At 44.6% G+C, this 17,544-nt stretch overlaps 1 protein-coding gene across 6 annotated transcripts in view; it reads left to right on the top strand.

Moving 5' to 3' along the window:
• The first annotated feature begins 10,071 nt into the window (after positions 1-10,071).
• The window catches only part of Sbno1 (strawberry notch homolog 1), a 52,060-nt gene continuing 44,587 nt past the window's right edge, over positions 10,072-17,544 (top strand). For 4 of the 6 annotated variants that reach the window (XM_021163271.2, XM_021163269.2, XM_021163268.2 and 1 more), the window contains exon 1: positions 10,432-10,595. The gene's annotated coding sequence lies outside the window, so the exon portion shown is untranslated. Of the gene's footprint in view, positions 10,194-10,431; positions 10,596-17,544 lie in introns of those variants that run through there. The other 2 variants (XM_021163267.2, XM_021163270.2) reach the window with 2 other exon arrangements.

Genomic DNA, 17,544 nt, shown 5'->3' with positions numbered 1-17,544 from the left:
ACCTAAGCCAGACATGGTGGCTCATGCCTTGCCTTTAGTCCCTGTATTTGGGAGTCAGAGGTAGGGAGATCTCTGTGAGTTAGAGGCCAGCCTGGTCTACAGAGCCAGTTCCAGGACAGACAGGACTGCATGGAGAAACCTTGTCTTGAAGGTTTAAACTTAAACTCTCCTATTCATTATGAAATGATCAAAGCTTACATGAAACCTTGTCTTGAAGGAGGCAGAGGCAGGCAGATCTCTGAGTTCGAGGCCAGCCTGGTCTACAGAGTGAATTCCAGGACAGCCAGGGCTACACAGAGAAACCCTGTCTCGAAAACCAAAGGGGCTGATGAGCTGGCTCAGGGGTTAAGAGTGCTGACTGCTCTTCTGAAGGTCCTGAGTTCAAATCCCAGCAACCATATGGTGACTCACAACCATTCATAAAAAAATCTGGGGTTGGTGAGATGGCTCAGTGGTTAAGAGCACCGACTGCTCTTTTGAAGTTCCTGAGTTCAAATCCCAGCAACCACATGGTGGCTCACAACCATCTGTAACAAGATCTGACTCCCTCTTCTGGAGTGTCTGAAGACAGCTAAAGTGTACTCACATATAATAAAATAAGATAAATAAATCTTTAAAAAAAAAAGAAATCTGTTGCTCTCTTCTGGAGTGTCTGAAGACACACTACAGTGTACTTACATATAATAAATAAATAAATATTTAAAAAAAAAGAAAGAAAACCAAACCAAGCAATCAAACAAACAAAAAACACCAACCAACCAACCAAACAGAAGCCTGCTTGTTTCTCTTTTAGAGGACCTGGGGAATCTGATGCTCTCTTCTGTCCTCTGTGGACCACAGACATGGGAGTGGGGTACATCTATAGATGTAGGCAACACACACAGAGAAATCAACAATACATGAATCTTAAAAATAAAAAAGGGATGGGAGGCAGAGGCAGGCAGATCTCTGAGTTCAAGGCCAGCCCGGTCTACAAAGTGAGTTCTAGGACAGCCAGGGCTACACAGAGAAACCCTGTCTCAAAAAAACCAAAATAGCCGGGCGTGGCGACGCACGCCTTTAATCCCAGCACTTGGGAGGCAGAGGCAGGCAGATCTCTGAGTTCGAGGCCAGCCTGGTCTACAAAGTGAGTTCCAGGACACCCCCGCCTAAAAAAAAAAACCCCTGTTTAAAAAAAAAAAAAAAAAAAAGGGAGGGGGGAAGGTATGAGGGACTTTTGGGATAGCATTGGAAATGTAAATGAAGAAAATACCTAATTAAAATAAATTAAAAAAAGTGAACCCCCCCCAAAAATAAATAAAAAATAATAAAAAGAGAAGGAGAGGAAAGCTCTGTTGCTAGGCGTGGGGATACACAGACATCTGTGATCCTAGTACTAGGTGGCTTCGGAGGTCAAGCCATGTTGAGCCATCCAGTGAAACCCTGTATCAAGGAAAACACACACACACACACACACACACCAGTTGTGTCAGCTGTTTGCTGCACGATATAACTTCATGCTTTTACTTTTTTCTGGATTGATGCTTATTAGATCATATAGGGGGCACTGGTCCCAATAGCAGAGGAGTCCCTGGCTTTCTTGCCCTTTGATGCCTCCCCCCACCAATCCCCGTGATGTGGAAGCATACGTCCAGACACAGAATGAAGTGAGAAGTGCTTGGCAGATAGCCAACACTATGCCCAAAGAGGATTCTCAATCGTCTGCTTTCAGTAGCATCTCCTTTCTAGGTGTGCCTTCAGTAAGTATTCCTCCTGCACAGAATTCCCCACTCTCTTACCTCTTATACCCTAAACCAATTCATTATGTTGTCTTCCCATATACATTCAAAGACATCCACATATACGCCTATACAGGAATGCAGAAGCTTTGAACAATTATTACCATAGTTTAGAAAACTAGTCTGTCTTTTTCTCCCTCCCTCTTTTCCTCCCTTCATTCCCTTCCTCCCTCCCTTCACTTCCTCCCTCCCTTCACTTCCTTCTTTCCTTCCTTCCTTCCTTCCTTCCTTCCTTCCTTCCTTTCCTCCTTCCAAGACAGGGTTTCTTTGTGGAGCCCTGACTGTCCTTCAGTGACCTTTAGGTTTCCAGTCTTTTCCCTCTACACATCTTGCCGCAGTGGGTAACCTTGTCCTTAATGCTTGTGTGCACGAGCAGTCAGGAGCAGCTCCTGAAATGCTATCTTTGGGATGACTTCATTGTAAAGAGATGGTGCAGAGAAAGCAGCAGGCACCTGGATGCTTAGTATCCCAAAGGGCACCCAGGTCAGGTCTCACTGTCAAACTAGTACACATCTGGTGTAACAAGAGTTGGCAGCAGCCAGGAACGTGATACATAATTCCAAAGACACTTGTGGGAACTTTGTTTTGGACAGATTGGAACAAATGTCTCCCTCCTCAGCGTGCACCAAGAACAGACCAAAGTATGATGCCAAATCAATGAGTATATGGCGCACTGACAGGCACAGATGGCCACAAAGCACACCTGGACCATTGGAAAGTCTTACAGAGCACCAAATTCCCTTAGCTGCAGAGGAAGAGTTCCTCCTTCAGGCAACCTTCCATCTTCTATGTGTTCTATACCTCTGGAGAGCTCAGGGCCACCTAGAATTAGGGCAGAGCTGTACAGAGCTGGCTGGGAGGTGTAGGAAGGAACAGCTGGAATGTCAGGAACCAGCAGGCTTGATGCTGTCTGTTTTAAGTAGTCACAGCTGCCCTGGTGAAGGTGATTATCCCTGGGGACAGCATTCTCCAAGGGCATTAACATATTAGCCATAGTTCCTTAAATATCTTTCTTGCTGGTCTGCAACTATCTCTCTACCTTTCTTTCTCTCTCTCTCTCTCTCTCTCTCTCTCTCTCTTCTTCTTCTTCTTCTTCTTCTTCTCTCTCTCTCTCTCTCTCTCTCTCTCTCTCTCTCTTCTTCTTCTTCTTCTTCTTCTTCTCTCTCTCTCTCTCTCTCTCTCTCTCTCTCTCTCTTTTCCCCTTGTTTTTTGACACAGGATCCCACTCTGTCACTCAGGCTGACCTTAAACTTCTGCTTGTGGACGTTGTACATCGTGGTGCGCACTAGGCTCCGCACCACGATGTACAACGTCCACAAGCAGATGGCCTTCCTCTGCCTCCTGAGTGCTGGGATTAAAGGCGTGTGCCACCATGCCTGGCTCAATGGTTTTCTTTAACATTTATTTTCTATGACAGTATAAGCCTCTGCCTTCCATGGCATGTGTGTGTGGAGGTCAGAGGGCCTGTGGAAGTTAGTTCTCTCCTTTCACCATTTGGGTTGTAGGGATGGAGCTCAGATTATCAGCTTGGTTATATCGCTGGCTCTGTCTTATTAAGACAAACAAACAATAACAACAACTTTGAGACAAGGTCTCACGTGGCCCAGGCTTGTCTTGACCTCACTCTGATGTGACTGCCTCTCCCTTTCCAGAGCTTGGATCACAGTTATGTGACAAGTGTCCAGTTTTATATGGGTGCTATGGATTGAACCCTGGGCTTTTCAAATGCTAGGTAAACACTCCAAAATGAGCCTCATCTTCCATCTGTCTTTTTTTCTCTTTCTTTTCTCTGGAGACAAGAGTTTCTCTGTGTGGTTCTGGCTGTCTAGAACTTACTCTGTATAACAGGCTGACCTTGAACTTAGAGACCTGCCTGTCTCTGTCTCCTGAATGCTGGGATTAAGGCATCTGACACCACTGCCCAGTTTTCTCTCTTACACTTATGACTCTCTTTATTGCTATGTGTGTAGCTATGTGGATGCACCTGTACCAGGACACATAAGTGGAAGTCAGGGGGGCGGGAGTTGCTTCTCTCTTTCTTGCAGGTTCTGGGGATCAAACTCAGGTTTATCTGTCTTTGTGGCAGGAGCCTTTCTAAGCTTGAACATCTGTTGGCCTTGTTCATTTATTTATTTATTTATTTATTTATTTATTTATTTATTTAATGTATGTATGTGACTATACTGTAGCTTTCTTCAGATGCCCCAGAAGAGAAGGTATCAGAACTCATTACAGATGGCTGTGAGCCACCATGAGGTTGCTGGGAATTGAACTCAGGACCTCTGGAAGAGCAGTCAGTGCTCATAACCACTGAGCCATCTCTTCAGCCTCTGGACTTGTCTTTTTTTTTTTTTTTTAAAGATCTTACACTCTTGAGTCTTTTTTTTTTTTTTAAGATTTATTTATTTATTATATGTAAGTACACTGTAGCTGTCTTCCGACATTCCAGAAGAGGGCGCCAGATCTCATTGCGGATGGTTGTGAGCCACCATGTGGTTGCTGGGATTTGAACTCTGGACCTTCGGAAGAGCAGTTGGGTGCTCTTACCCACTGAGGCATCTCACCAGCCCTGGACTTGTCTTTTACGTTCATAGTTTGTTTTGTTTTGTTTTTTTCTCTAAATACCCTTTATCTCTTATTATAGGTAAAAGTCTCCTTAATTGGTCAAAGAAATAAATGTAAGACCACAAACTATAAAACCATTAGAAAAAAATATCACATTCAAGACACTCATTTAGGCAACCACTATTTGGATAAGAGTTCAAAACATAGGTCAAAAAGAAATAGGCAAATTGGACTATGTTTAATTAGAAAGTCTCTATGTAACAAAACAGACAATGAACAGAATGAAGAGATAGCTACCAAAGGAGGAAAATCTGTGCAAACTATCCAATAAGGCACTAAGATCGAGAATACATTAGAAGTTTAAGCTGTAGTAGCAAATTTACATAATAGAATCAGATTTATTTATTCATTTTAAGAATTTAATCATTTATTTTATGTAAATGAGTACACACTGTAGCTGTACCAAAGCTTCATCTGCTTGCTGGGAATTGAATTTAGGACTTCTGCTCACTCTGGTCCACCCCACTAGCTCCGGCCGTCCCAGGATTTATTTATGATTATAAATAAGTACAGTGTAGCTGTCTTTAGACACACCAGAAGAGTGCGTCAGATCTCATTACAGATGGTTGTGAGCCACCATGTGGTTGCTGGGATTTGAACTCAGGACCTTCAGAAGAGCAGTCAGTGCTCTTACCCACTGAGCCATCTCACCAGCCCCTAGAATCAGATTTAAAATGTGCAAAAAACCCTAATAGTTTCTTGTTTGTTTGTTTTTGTGTGTATAGTTGTTCGTTATAAGCAGGGTTTCATTATACAACCTGGCTGACTGGAAACTCCATATGCAGATAATGCTAACCTCAAACTCTCAACTCTATGCCCGCTTCCACCTCCGGAGTGCTGAGATTAAAGATATGTGCCACCATTCCTGCTCTGAGTAGATATACCTTAAAATGAAAAGAAAACACAAAACAAAACACAGAAATGAGCTGTGTGGTGGCCAGGCCTTTAATCCTAGCACTTAGGTGGATCTCTGCCACCTTAAAGCTGACAAATAGGTGAGAAAATCAGCTCAGTCCCATTGCAGGGAAATACAAAGTCAAGGAAATGTCATCACCCTAATATGAGAGTATTATATAGAAAGACCAAAAACCGAAAAAGTCACAGCCTGTCCTTGTGTCATAGGCCTTCAATCCCAGAACTGCAGAAGAAGATTATGTAGGGAGATCTCTGAGTTTGAGGGCAGCCTGGTCTACAGAGTGAGTCAAGGATAGTCAACTCTATACGGAGAGATTCGGTCTCGAAAACAAACAAACAAAAACAATTCCAAACCCTGGTAAGCACAGAGGAAAAGGGACTTATTTTGGTCACTTTCTCATTGCTGTGACAAAATACCAGACAAGAAGCAACTTCTGGGAGAAAGGATTGACTGTGGTCCACAGGTGGCAAAGATGGAGTTTGTCATGGTAGGGAAAGCATGGCAGCAAGAGCAGGAGGCTTGTTGGCCACACATCGCACACAGTCAGGAAGCAGACAGCCATGAGTGCTTGTGTATGAGTGCCTTTTCTCTTAAGGTGATCCGGGACCTCAGGTCATGGAATGACGAAGTCCATATCTAATGTGGGTTTTCCACTACAGTTAATCTAATGTTCCTACACTGTTGTTGGGATATAAATTAAGGTAGATAGTATATGAGTCTATATAAGTATGGTGCTACTTCAAAAAAGTACGAACAATACTGAAGCTGCTCTTTGCTACTTTGTGGGTTCTTCTTTTTCCCACCCTTTATTCCCTGGTTTCACCCCATCACTAGATAGGGGAGAAAGAAGGATAGAGGGGAGAGAGAGAGAGAGAGAGAGATCCCTGAACCTAATTTTTTCCTTTGTTTCTTCTTTGAGCATGACTGCTAACAACAAATACAACATCCACCCCACCCTACCTGCCAGGGCTCTACCATTTATATACTTTCTGAGAAGTTCCCAGAATTCCATACATTACACAATTGCAGAAAACCTCTGCAGTTGGCAAAACCACACCTCTGCTATGGCACGAGACAATTCATAATCAGCTGCTGTGGACAGTCTGAAGCAGCCCCACATCCCTATACCTGGGATTAAAATAAAAGCACATTCTTATTTTTCTGTGTTTTTATGTAAATACACTGTAGCTGTCTTCAGACACTCCAGAAGAGGGAGTCAGATCTCCTTACAGATGGTTGTGAGCCACCATGTGGTTGCTGGGATTTGAACTCCGGACCTTTGGAAGAGCAGTCCGGTGCTCTTACCCACTGAGCCATCTCACCAGCACTTTTCGGTGTTTTTAAAAGAAACCAAAATATCATATTTCTCAGAACTTGTCACTACACCGTACAACCCTATGACCAGAGGTCCAGCAAAGTAGCTGAAGTCTGGAGAGGCACCTGCACTGGCATGTTTACTATGGCACTGTTCAGTAAAGTCAAGATGTGGAATTAACCTTTCATCAGTGGATGAATGGACAATGATAACATGGTGTAGCCAAGTACGTTCTGTCTCAGCCACTTGAGAAGTAAAGGCAGGAGGATCAAGAGTTCTAGGTTGGGATGGAGAGATGACTCACAGATTAAGAGCACTTGATGCTCTTTCTGAGGACCTGGGTTCAATTCCCAGCACCCTCATGGCAGCTCACACCTGTCTGTGATTCCAGGGGATCTGACACACTCACACAGACATACATGCAAGTGAAACACCAGCGAACATAAAATAAAACTAAGCTGGGCAGTGGTGGCACACACCTTTAATCCCAGCACTTGGGAGGCAGAGGAAGGTGGATTTCTGAGTTCATGGCTAGCCTGGACTACAGAGTGAGTTCCAGGTCAGCCAGGGCTACACAGAGAAACCCTGCCTCGAAAAGCTAAACCAAACCAAACCAAACCCTAATTATATATTAAAAAAAATAGTTCAAATAGTTCATGGTCATTCATGGCTTCATGGAGTGTTTTAGACCAATCAAGGCTATATTAGACAATATTAAAAAAAAAGTGGAATACTATTCAGCCATAAAAGCATTGCACATGTCATTTGAAACAACATGAGAAGAACTGGATAGACATTACTGGAAATGAAAGAAATCAGGAACACTTCTCATTTCTACACAAACTAAATAGCTGACCTGAAGAAGTATAGAGGCAGGTTTGGTTGTTACTCATTGCAGCTATGTAAGCTGATGGAGTATGAGGATTCCAAATTCGAAGCCCGCCTGAACTCGAGTTCAATGTTAGCATGGGCAAGTTACTAAAACTTTGTCTTTAAATAAAAAAGAGAGTGACTTGTCAGGCCGAATCAGGATAGTTGCAAGTTTGAGGCCAGCCTAGGATGCAGAATGACTTCAACATTAACCTGTCAGACCTTGTGAGAACTTACCTCAAAAAGTAAAAAGAGAACTGATCGGTGGTGGCGCACACCTTTGATCCCAGCACTTGGGAGGCAGAGACAGGCAGATTTCTGAGTTTGAGGCCAGCCTGGTCTACAAAGTGAGTTCCAGGACAGCCAGGGCTAAACAGAGAATCTCTCTCTGGAAAAAACAAAACAAAACAACAATAAAAAAGTATAAAGAGGGGGTACTGGAGAGACTGCTCAATGATTAGAATCATATACTGTCTTTCCAGAGGACCCGAGTTCCATTCCTAGTACAGAGGCATTTCACCGCTCCCTGTGACTCCAACTCCAGTCTGGAGGGTACTGAGGGTACCTGCACTCTTGTGAACATTACTTCTCCCTCAATAAACAGAATTATGAATAATACATTTTATCTGGGCATGCTTTTAATTCCAGAATTTGGGAGGCAGAGAGATGGGTCTCTAGGTTCAAGGCCAGCTTGGTCTACAGAGTGAATTCCAGGACAGCCAGAACTACAAAGAAATCCTAGTCTCAAAAAAATAAAAAAGCCGGCATGGTGGCGCACGACTTTAATCCCAGCACTCGGGAGGCAGCGGCAGGCAGATTTCTGAGTTTGAGGCCAGCCTGGTCTACAAAGTGAGTTCCAGGACAGCCAGGGCTATGCAGAGAAACCCTGTCTCGAATAACCAAAAAATAAAATAAATAAATAAATAAAAAATATACTACAATACAAATGTATGCATAGTAAATAAGAATAACTATTATTGCTCTATTTACTTTCCTCTGTTATGGTTTTTGTTAACGCAATTCAATCTAGATATACTTGAGAAAAAGGACAATCTCAATTGAGGTACTGCCTCCCATAGCCTGACCTATGAGAACAATCTGTGGGGAATTTTCTAAATTGCTTTTGCTGGACAAGAGTCCAGCCCACTGTGAGCCTGGGTTGCATTATAAGCAAGCAAGCCAGAAGCAGCTGAACTCCACTATAAATCAGCTCCTGATTCCAGACTCCTGTCTTGGTCTGCCTTGATGATGGAGTGTAAAATGTAAGATGAAATAAACTGTCACAGCAACAGAAGACCAAACACATACCCATAATTTACCTGAAATCTCATTTTTTTTTTTTGAGATGATTTCTCTGTGCAGTCTTCACTGTCCAGGAATTTACTCTTGTAGACTAAGCTGATTTCCACTCAGGAGAGCGACCCACCTCTGCCTCCTGAGTGCTGAGATTAAAAGCCTGGGCCACGGGCTGGTGAGATGGCTCAGTGGGTAAGAGCACCCGACTGCTAAGATCTGACTCCCTCTTCTGGAATGTCTGAAGACAGCTACAGAGTACTTACATATAATCAATAAATAAATTAAAAAAAAAAAAAAAAAAAGCCTGGGCCACCACACCCAGCTGTGTTTACACACTTCCACCACTATTGTCAAAAGGACCAAGTGTGGCTTACTTTCAGCCCAGGGCAAACCAGACGCACAGCCAGAAGGGTGTAAGTAGGACCTGTCCAGGCGCGTCTATTTCCTAAGTAACAGAGTCCAACTGCATTCTCAGAATGACTTTACAAAAGAGGGACCAAGAAGTTAATGTGTTTAGTCTGCTAGACCCTTTAATGATAACACATAAAAGTCAACAAGAGAGATGCTGCAAAAGAAGTCGTGGGATGCAGCGATAGTGGAGACCAATGGTGGGTGCAGGTGTCTGGGCATGTGTAAAGAAAGTAAGAGTTGAGATCCTCCAGCTTCGATCTACTTGAGATAATGACCGTGGACCACCTCAGGAGCTCACGGAGGCAATAAGTTCAGTAAAGCTCCAGCGAGCCTCACAAGCAATGACTATGCTATTTTTATTATTTTTTTAACATGCACAATAAGAGTTCGTCCTGTGAACCTGTCGGTGGTGGCGCACACCTTTAATCCCAGCCCTTGGGAGGCAGAGGCAGGCGAGTTTCTGACTTCGAGGCCAGCCTGGTCTACAGAGTGAGCTCCAGGACAGCCAGGGCTACACAGAGAAACCCTGTCTCCAAAACCAAAAAAAATCAACAACAAAAAAGAGTTCGTCCTGTGACAAGAAACCCCACAAGGACTCGACGGGGTCGTTGTTACCCATTTCCAAGAATCTGAAAATAGCTCTGGGCCTTCTAAGACCGACTAGGACAGCAGGTGCGGGGCGCATGCGCGCACGTTCACAGATTGACCTCCCGGTGGCACCCAAGACAAGCGGACCTTCTTCCCGACAGCCCGCGGACCTCAACCGGTGGGGCGGGGGTGGGGTGGGGTGGGGAGGAGAAACGTTATTCTCGCGAGGTCTCGGCTAGCGGCCGCGGAAGTGGCGGACACGTGACTGTCCTAGGCCGCCTTTGCCTTGCCCCCTCCCCCTTCTCGGAAACCCGGCCCCCTCGCCCTTCGCCCACCCCGGAGCCGCGGGAATGGACCGTTTGGGTTCCGGCATCCCCCTTGGATCCCATCTCCGGTACCAGGCTAGCGGGACTCGGCGGAGTCTCGGTTTGGGTGGCGAAGGCAGAGAGGGGGGCGGTCAAGATGTGGAGGTGGGGGGGGAAGTCCGCTTCCTTCATCTAGGAAGGAGGCGGGGCGGAGAGGGGAGGGGAAGGGATGGGATGGGGGTGGGTGGGATGGGGAGTCACGTGGTTCGGGTTGCGCGCTGCGTGCGCGCGGCGCCTGACCCGTCGCCCCGCCCCCTCTTCCTGCGGGGCGGGGGGTCGGGGGGAGGGGCTTCAAGATGGCGGCGGGGAGGTAGGCAGAGCCAGACGCCGCTTCTGCCGCCGCCGCCGCCGCCTCCGCTCCTGTCGCCTCCGGCTCCTCACTCGTTCGCGGACCGGGAGAAGCTATCCTTGGGTCGGGCCCGGCAGGGAAAGTAAGTCTCTTCTCTCGGCCTTTTTCTTCCCCTCACGCTCATCCTCCCGGACAGCCTCCCACTCCCCACACCACAGCTCCTCAGGGTCCGTGGGGCCGGCTGTGGGGGGTGGCGGGGAGGCGGCCACTCCATGGCTGTCCGCGCCTCGCTCGCTCCGCTGCTTGGTTTCCTTCTGTTGTCCGCCCCGTTGGTTCCGGCGTTCTCAGCCAGCCAGCCATCGCCGGCCCTGACGGAGTCCCGCTGTCCCGAGCCGGAGAGCGGCTGCGAGGCTGGCTCCCGCTGACTCCACTGGAGATCGGGAATCGCCTTCCTCGCTCCTCTTCTCTAAATGGACCGGGACGGGTGGCGAAACCGAGGCGGACACCCTGGTAGATTCCGCCGGCCCACACTGCTCACGGGTCGCGGAGCGGGAGGGGATGGCACCGGGACGCCCTTCCTGGACCTCGCTCACGGGCGGGTGGGGTGCGTGGGACACGTGGGTCGGGACACCTTTTTACGCCTGGCTGTGGTGGCCTTAGCGTTCCCCGGAGTGAGCGAGCGCACCTCCACAGCCCGAGCTCAGTCCTTGCAGAGGGCGATGGCGGTTGGGCACTTTCTCACCTTAGCGGTGTTGGCTGGAGCGAGCACCCCCAAGTTCCTCAAAGCTGTGTCTGCTGGTGTTTTCCCGGGAGTGGCGTGGGATGGGCTCCTCGGCTCTGAAGCCTCGGATTTGCCCGAACCCGTGTGATTGTTGCTTTCCTGACCCAGGCATCCAGCTCCTCCCCTTTCCATCCCGGCTTTGTGCCTGTGTTTGGTTAATGTTTGCGGACCACTAACTTGATGCTCCCATATAGCATCTTTTTTTTTTTTTTTTTTTTTACTTGCTTGCTCTGTTTACCGTGGGAGGCTTTTGTTTGGGGGAGTCGCTGTTGGAGAATGGTGCGCTGTGGGAGCTGGAGATAAAATGAGAGCCCAAGAAAGCATCGTTTTTTTAGTCCATTGAATAGCGCAGCCAATTGTAGCCGCACCCGGAAGTTTGTGCTGAACACGTGTTGGGGGAAGGTTATAAAAGGTCCCCTTTGACCTTTAAACGTCGATTGTTTGTAGTGTATGTTGATTAAAATATTCATATTCTCCGGACTTATTGGTGGAAGAAGGTTTGTAAAGTATCTTCCTGGACTGTCCATGGAACTGTCAAATCCAGAATGCCCTAGATCTTACTAGCATTTGCATATAATTCTACTCATTAACAGTCTTAATGTCAGGGTTGATTTTCATTTCATAAGCATTGGGGAAAGAATCATTTACGCAGAATTTCTGGAATGAAATGGCATTTGCAGAGGTGACTTCAGTTGATAGCACAGGAATATGAATTTCTATTTTTCTTTTTTTGTTTGTTTTTTAAGATTTATTTATCATTATACATAAGTACACTGTAGCTGACTCTGAAGAGTACGTGTCAGATCTCCTTAAGGATGGTTGTGAGCCACCATGTGGTTGCTGGGATTTGAACTCAGGACTTTCAGAATGAGCAGTCAGTGCTCTTACCCCACTGAGCCATCTCACCAGCCTCAATTTCTATTTTTCTAAGGGTTTTTTTTTTTTTTTTTTTTTTCCCTCAGACATTTTCTTTCTCCTGGCTTCTGCATGCAGTTTAACTTCCTTCAGAATTTTACATCCAAGTTGATTTTAATTGTATAAATGTTGAAAAAGAGAACCTGTATATATTTGTTTGAATGTTATGTTTGCCCTTTTGTATGTCTTAAGTTCTTTGAAGTTACTACTTAAAAATGGCCAATGTTTGTCGGGCATTGGTGGCATACACCTTTAATCCCAGCACTCAGGAGGCAGAGACAGGCGGATTTCTGAGTTTCTGACCAGGCTGGCCTGGGTCTACAGAGTGCTAGGACTGCACAGAGAAACTCTGTCTCGAAAAATCAAAAAAAAAAAAAAAAAAAAGGCCGATGTGGAGACTGGTGATTATTTTTGCGGTGGGGGGTGTTGTTTGATTTTGAGGCTGTCAGAAATTTCACTATGTAGCCAGGCTGGCTTTCAACTCAAGGTCTGTTAGCATCCCCGATGATATTATAGGCCAGCATTGTCATCATGTCCAGTCTTTTCTGTGCTTTAGAAAGATATTTCAAACAACTCAGTTTTGTGTAGGTGTGTTTTTGGTGCTTTTCATAGTTCAACTTTTGAGTCTTGCCACCTGTCAAGGGCAGTACACAGATCTGTCCTATCCAAATATTCTTTCATGAGGTACAGTAGGCCCTGAGCTTTCTTGCTTAAAATTTGTCTAAAGATTAGGGCCACTGAGATGGCATAGCTGGTTAAGACACTTAAGTCTGATACCTGGGATTCTCATGGTGGAAGAGGGCACAAGCTGTCCTTGGACTTCCACACAAGGGGGCTATAGCACTGAGGGCCCCTCTCCACTGAATGGAATTGCACGTTTTTTCCAAGACAGGATCTCAGTATGTAGCTCTGGCTGTCCCAGAACTCACTATGTAGACTAGGCTGGCCTCTGCCTCCTGAGTGCTGAGATCAGAGGTGTGCACCACCACTGCCCAGCAATGGAGAGTTTCTTGAAGAGCAGGAAGGCCTCAGAGTATAAGGAGGTTCAAAACATATCAGGTAAATTTACTCCTTGGGGTATAACAAATATTTTAGAAAATTATTTTCAGATGTTTTTATTACATTCTACTCTAAAATGTTCATGACTTAATGGTAGTGAATACAACACAAAAAAGTCTCATAAAATTTTTGCTCCCTTCACCTGTGTGTTCTGGAATGGTTTTCTGTCCTATACTTAAATATTTAATTATGCTTACCATAAAATACTTAAGCTACTTTGACTGTAAGCCCCCTGTTAGATTGTCAACCACAGATGGAAAACAGTTTCTTAGTTTGTTGTTGTTTTGTTTTTCGAGACAGGGTTTCTCTGTGTAGCCCTTGGCTGTCTTGGAACTTTGTAGAACAGGCTGGTCTCGAACTCAGAAATCTGCCTGCCTCTGCCCCCCAAGTGCTGGGATTAAAGGTGTGCGCCATCATGCCCAGCAGTTTCTTAATATCTACAGGGGATTGGTTTAAGACACAGGGAAATAGCAAAAGTCTACGTGAGTTTAAATCCCTTATGTAATAGTGTCACTTGCTGTAATGTAGGCCCTTCTTCACTTCATCTCCAGATTGTTCACACAGCCTAACAAGTGTATGTGCTGCCTGAAGAGGTATTGGCACTGATTACCCATGAACAGTCTCCAAGTTCATGTAGTACTTTTATCTTCTGATGGAACTTTTTTTTTTAACTTTTGAGACAAGATCTTACTATGTACATGTAGCCTGGCTGGCCTTGAAGTTCCTGTGTAGACCAGCTGGCCATGGGTTCACATGTATGGGAATCACATACCACCTTCCCCATTGAACTTTGGAATGTGGGCTGTGGACATGGAGACCACTTACTGGGGCTAGAAGGGCAGGATTGTGGGAAAGTGTGGTGTTGGGCTCCAAGATTATGCAGTTGTTACCTTGTTACATTCTTCCTCTCTGGGCTCAGCTCCTCCTCTGTGATAAGGAGGATACTCTTGGGTTGTGCTGAGGATGGAAAGAAAAACCTAATCATAAAAAGTATTAAAAGGTGTTAGTTTGTGGCTGTAATCTTAGCACTGGGGTCAGGATCAGTAATTCAAGGTCACCCTGGGATAAATGATACTGTGCCTCAAAAAACTCAACTGAATTTGAGGTAGTGGTGATGAGTTTTTGCTTTCCTTTCTCCATTTTTTTTTTAAAGTTTTTGAAACAGGGTCTCTTTATAGCCTTGGCCTTCCTAGAACTCATGTTGACCAGGCTAGCTGTAACTCAGAGATTTATTTGCCCACCTCTAGATCCCAAGTGCTGGGATTAAAGGGGTCTCTCTGTGTGTGTGTGTGTGTGTGTGTGTGTGTGTGTGTGTGTGTTTGAGACAGGTTTCTCTGTAGCAGCCTGGCTCTTCTGGAACTACTTTGTAGACTAGGCTGGCCTTGAATTCAAAGAGATACATCTGCCTCTGAGTGCCGGGATCAAAAGGTGTTCGCTGCCACTCCTAGATCTGTTTATAATTTTTAGGGATATATATATATATATGTGTGTGTGTGTGTGTGTGTCTGTTTGTATATATGTGTGTGTGTATACACATAAACAATATATAATATATATATAATGTATATATTACACGTATATATTATATATGTATATATATCAGGTTAGCGATGAACTCCTTACATAGTTGAATATTACCTTGGACATCTTATCTTTCCACCCCCACTTTGCAAGTGCTGGGATTGCAGGCTCCTTCAAATTCTTAAACTGAATGTCAGTCTTCAGTCTGTTCTGTCTGATGTTTTTTTGTTTGTTTTTTCAAGATAGGGTTTTATTTGTAGTCCTGGGTGTCCTTGAATTTAGTCTGTAGATAGACCTGGCTAGCCTCAAACTCAGATCTGTCTGCCTCTGCTTCCAGAATGTTGCGATTCAAAGGTGTATGACAAAGATGAGTCTTGGAATTTTATTTTGAAAGAGGTTTTTACTAAATTATGAGGGCTGGACTGTATAGCTCTGTATAGCTCAGCCTGGTTTTGAATCTGTGGTCTATCTTAACCTCTTGAGTAACTAGGTTCTAGGCCTATGCTACTAGGTGATCTTATGTATTTTAGGAATAAGGGAAAAAACAAACCTCCTGTTTTTTTTTTTTTTTTTTTTTTTGAAGATTTATTTATTTATTATATGTGAGTACACTGTAGCTGTCTTAAGACACACCAGAAAAGGGCTTCAGATCTCGTTTCGGATGGTTGTGAGCCACCATGTGGTTGCTGGGATTTGAACTCTGGACCTTTGGAAGAGCACTCGGGTGCTCTTACCCACTGAGCCATCTCACCAGCCCCAAATCTCCTGTTTTGTTGTATTTTTGAGACAGGGTTTTTTTCATGTAACCCTGGCCACCTTAAAACTCATTTTGTAGACCAGGATGGCCTTGTAGCAATCCTCCTCACTCTCTTTTGAGTGTTGGGACTAAAGGCATTCACTGCCCTGCAAATCTGTTTTTTTTTTTTTCCCATTCATGCAAAAATACTTGGTAAATGATGGTATCTATGTACATTTGGAAATGATTGCCAGTTGCCTTTACATCTGATTTTCTGCACAACTTAGATTTGAGACACTTCACTAATATTTTATAGAACTTTTTTTACTGATTCTTTTACATCCCATTTACTCCCCCACCCCAGAATTAATTTTTAAAATATATAAATTTTTTATTATTTTAAGATATTTCATGTATATCAGTGTTGGTATACATGTATATCAATCACATGCATGCTTGGTGCTCCAGGAGGCAAAAATGTGTTAGGTTGCCGGGCAGTGGTGGCACACGCCTTTAATCCCAACACTTGGGAGGCAGAGGCAGGCGAATTTCTGAGTTCGAGGACAGCCTGGTCTACAGAGTGAGTTCCAGGACAGCCAGGGCTATACAGAGAAACCCTGTTTCTGGGTCAAAAAAAAAATGTGTTAGCTCCTCTGGAACTGGACTTAGAAGAGATGGTTGTGAGCTGCCCTGTGGGTGCTGGGAACCAAATCCATGTTCTCTGGAAGGGCAGTGAGTGCCCTTAACCATGCAGCCGTCTCTTCAGCCCCTTAGAGAACTATTTAAAAATGAATTATTGGATAGATTGCTGTCACTAAAAGTTTGTATTCTGGCAGTCCAATGGTGTGGCAGTTATACAAAAGAAAGATCTTTCTGTATTCTCAGATTTGTCAAAATAATAGGGCTAGGGAAATGGCTCTTGCTGAAAAACTTGACCATCTGAAATTGATCCCACTGTAAAGGTAACACCAAACTCCAAAAAGTTGTCCTTTGCTTCCTCATATAACTTCCTTCTTACCCCTGTTATCACACATACATACACTTTTTTTCGGGAGGGGGGGCGTTGATACAGGGTTTCTCTGTGCAGTCCTGGTTGTCCTGGAACTCACTCTGTAGACCAGGCTGGCCTTGAACTCAGAAATCTGCCTGCCTCTGCCTCCCATGTGCTGGAATAAAGGGCGTGCAACACCACCGCCCTGCATATCTACACTTTAAAAAAAATTTTTTTTTTCCTTTTTTGAGGCAGTATGCTTGGCTAGCCTGGAACTCAAGAGATTGGCCTGTATTAAGTGCTAGGATTAAAGGCATTTGCCATGCCTTACCATTAACAGAAAAATTTGAGACCTAGCATACAACTGTAATGACAGTATGTAAGAGGATTATGACTTCAAGGCAAGCCTAGGCTCTGTGGAGTGAGACTAGCAAAAGACAACCAGGGAAAAATCAGCTGCAGACGTTCACTCTAGGTATTCTCACTGGCTCTCATATTGAACACAAGAGTCTTAGAAGTTCTTAATACTGTCTTGCCGATGAAGAAACAGTCTTGGCTTTTTACTTGGCTGTGTTACATACACACTGGTTGGTGGTGTGAACAGTATTTTTGTTCTGTTTCTGCCTCTGTATAGTGCCTCAGGTGCTTCCCTGTGCCCTCGTCTCACAGATAACGTCCTTGTATCTGCTCAGAGCTGTGAAGAGTTCTAGGTCTCTGTCTTGTCCATGCTGATAAGGGTCAGTGTTGGTATTTAGTGGGTGCTGTACCTTCTGCTCTTTTGAGTGATTGCTTCTCAGGATTCCCTGCCAAAGTAGTATATAACTTCTACACACACCAACCCTGCTTATATCAGCCTCTCTATGAATGCTTTAAAAGGTACTTTTCTTAAAAGTAGAACTTTGCTTTTCAAGATAGGATTTCTCTGTGTAATCCTTGGCAAAAGTGGAACTTTTTAAATGTTCATTTGCAATTGACAATTCTGTGGGTTAGTTGTTGGACTTGTAAGATTGCTGCATGACAGATGTCCCTTTGAATTTAGGTGCAAACTCCTTGGTAGGCAACTACCAACTGTTTTTTTTTTTTTTTTT

This window comes from Mus caroli, chromosome 5 (genome assembly GCF_900094665.2).
Source record: "Mus caroli chromosome 5, CAROLI_EIJ_v1.1, whole genome shotgun sequence".
NCBI lineage: Eukaryota > Metazoa > Chordata > Mammalia > Rodentia > Muridae > Mus > Mus caroli.
The sequence above is the reverse complement of the archived record's forward strand: the minus strand, read 5'-3'. Positions and strand labels throughout refer to the sequence as shown.